This window comes from Lates calcarifer, linkage group LG20, assembly GCF_001640805.2.
Source record: "Lates calcarifer isolate ASB-BC8 linkage group LG20, TLL_Latcal_v3, whole genome shotgun sequence".
Classification (NCBI taxonomy): Eukaryota; Metazoa; Chordata; class Actinopteri; family Centropomidae; genus Lates; species Lates calcarifer.
The window spans coordinates 2197932-2200731 of record NC_066852.1 but is presented as its reverse complement, the minus strand read 5'-3'; the positions used below and the strand labels follow the sequence as shown (position 1 = coordinate 2200731).

Below are 2800 nucleotides of genomic sequence, written 5' to 3'. Positions count from 1 at the left end.
CATCCGATGACTGACAGCCTCAGAGCGTGACTCACACATTGGAAGGAAACGGAGAGAGAAAAGGTTCAACAATGACAGAAAGAAAACTGAATTAGAGGTCTTAAGAGAGGCTGTGTCATGCAGTCAGGGCAGAGCTTCAAGCACCAGACATCCCACACTTTCATCCCCCTCATTTCTCTCCTCATAAACAGCATTTCCCTCCTCCACTCGAGCAGGGTAACCTCGCCACAGCACCTCCTATTACTGCCTCTGCTGTCTTTCTCTCTTCCCTCCCCTCTTTCTCTCTCTCTCTCTCTGACTGTATGACTCCTATCCTCTGTCCTATGGCAGCTCAGCCTCTTACATAAGGCTGACCTGGTAAAATTCCACAGAGCTCACTTGCTCCCTGCTCCTCTAACTTCCAAGTGTTTCACCCCACAGCAACAACAATTTCTTACTGTTCGAATCCAGCCGCCCACTCGTAGGATGTTTTTCCAGCTGCTCACAAACAGGCTACCTCACTTCAAATAAGGTTCGAACTGAATGACATTTTTTTTTTTTTTTTTTACCTTTCAGAGAGTCCGTCATCTGAAAACACTGTGTGTCATTGTTGTAAGTGGTCTTGCCTCCTGTTCTGGAGCGTCTCCTGCAGACACTCGTGTTGGAAAGCTTCAGCCCACCACTGATCTGAGGGACATGAAACAGCACTTTTATTTTTTATGGAAACTTAAATTACCCTCGGTCAAACGTGCACAGTGAACATCTAATATTTTTACTTGTCTTGCTAATTTTAGTTTTAGTCTTTTTTAGGTTGCTTTAAAACTTTTTGTAAATGTTTTCATGTTAAGATGCAACAAACGAAAACTATGATGTTTGAGTACAAATTAAACCTGAATTTGACTTTGAACTGTTTTTGGTCTCCACCAACTCCTGAGGGAAATATCTGGCTCCTCAGCTGCTGAATGCTGCACTCAGTCTAGTCAGTAACTGTGTCTGTCTGTCTGTTCGGTGCTGAGGAGGTAGTGTACAGTAGGTTTTTAGAGTTTTTATGCTGAAAACTGAGCCCTTTCACGTGGTCACCTTCTCATCTGTATTATAAAAAATATAAATTACAGCAGCTTTAACGCTTTTGTTTAATTCTACTTTAGGAAGTGGTTCACATCACCAGTTCCAGCAGGTAAAAACCGCAGCAGGAGAGCAGACAGAGATCACCGATAACTCGTCTGATGAGTCACAGTCCAGCGGATGACAGATGAGACCTATCAGTTAGCTTTGGGATGTAAGACAACACCACCACACAAACATGAGTGCACACACACACAGTCAAACATGACAGATATAAAAGTCAGATATTAAGTGCTTTCTGCTGCATTACTCACGTCCATTTCAATTCCATAGGTCCACAGAGTGGAACTTCAATAAAATGGATCAGTTACACACATCCTGGCTGATGCAATTTACCAGCAGAGTGTGTTGTCATGAGATACTGAAAAAAAAAAAAACGGATGGAAAAGAACAGAGAGTGCAGCGACATCTCCCAAGCTCTATTACAGTAATTTGTCTCTGTCTTTTACAAAGCACTCACGACTGAAAATCAAACTAAATATGATTATATAAAGTGATTGTAATGTTGTTCTTTATGAGAGCAGCAAGAAACTCTAATGTTGTGCAAGCAATGTGCAACAACAATTTCTTCTATTCAACATATCCAGTAGTGTTTGCATATATTCAACAGCAAGGGTCTGGCACTGGTTGAACACAAACTGTCCTTCCCTCTGGTTCATTTTCCATAATGTCATCCAGAGTTTACACAGCTGTGAAAACCTGGATCTCATTTGCACAAACTGACAGATAACCGAATCAGTTGTCACTGCCATGTCAGATTTCAAGGTCTGTGGTCATTCTTTCACTCACTCACTCACTCCTCCCTCCCTCCGACTTTCTGTCCAGGCGGCCTGCTCTGAATAAATCATGCAATATCCCCAACACTTAAAATAGGATCTCTTCTTTTTGCGTGACCACCGTGCAAGTCAGCTGTTTGCCGATTCCTTCTTCGTTTCATTTCATAACACGCACCGAGCTTCCAGCACAAGGTAAAACACTTCCTTTCGCAGATTTTTCAACAAGCTCATAAAATTCCTACGACTTCAACCCCTTGGGCAACTGTGAGTCAGTCATCCACTGCTGTGTAAGTAACAGAGCAGACTGGCAGAGATGAAGCCAAATACTCTTGGCCCTGATTTGAACTGTAAATGGTTTTCAGAGATGAACAACAGCAAAGAGTTATTTTTCCCTGACCTGCAGGTTAGTCATCCCACAGTGCAAACATCATTGTTCCAGTCCTTGGACTGTGCTAACACAGCTCTAGGAATCTGGTTAATTTGTAGGTACTATTCGTGGGATTTTATCAAAGTTTTTCTCACTGCTGTGTTCAGTTAAAATGTTGCACACATGGATAAAACCACCACAGAAAAGTGTGATAAGTTTAAGCACTGGCTGATGTGATGCGGAGTAAAGGCCCACAGAGTTTACTAAAGAGTTTAATAATCGCAGCACAAGTACAATAAAACAATGCACCATAATGTATTCCATTGTTTATATATTTCTGCACACGTGGATGTATGTGCAAATAGAAGTTGCAACACACTTGTGAGCCACACACACACACGCACAGAGGCTGAAGACACGAAGAAGAACAAGTTTTACTGCTGGAAGGGGGGAGGATGAATCCTTTATTTAACCCTTGAAGGTGAGGCAAAAACACCTCCATAATACTCATGTGTTCAGGCTGCGATAACATGTACAAGCTTTACTGCATGAT

General features: G+C 42.1%; 1 long non-coding RNA gene across 1 annotated transcript; it reads left to right on the top strand.

The window, feature by feature from the left end:
* The first annotated feature begins 279 nt into the window (after positions 1–279).
* On the top strand, positions 280–2561 carry LOC108899922 (uncharacterized). Its single transcript, XR_001963623.2, has 3 exons — positions 280–511; positions 1128–1258; positions 1378–2561. It is a non-coding gene; the product is annotated as an uncharacterized LOC108899922 (long non-coding RNA).
* Positions 2562–2800: the final 239 nt, after the last annotated feature.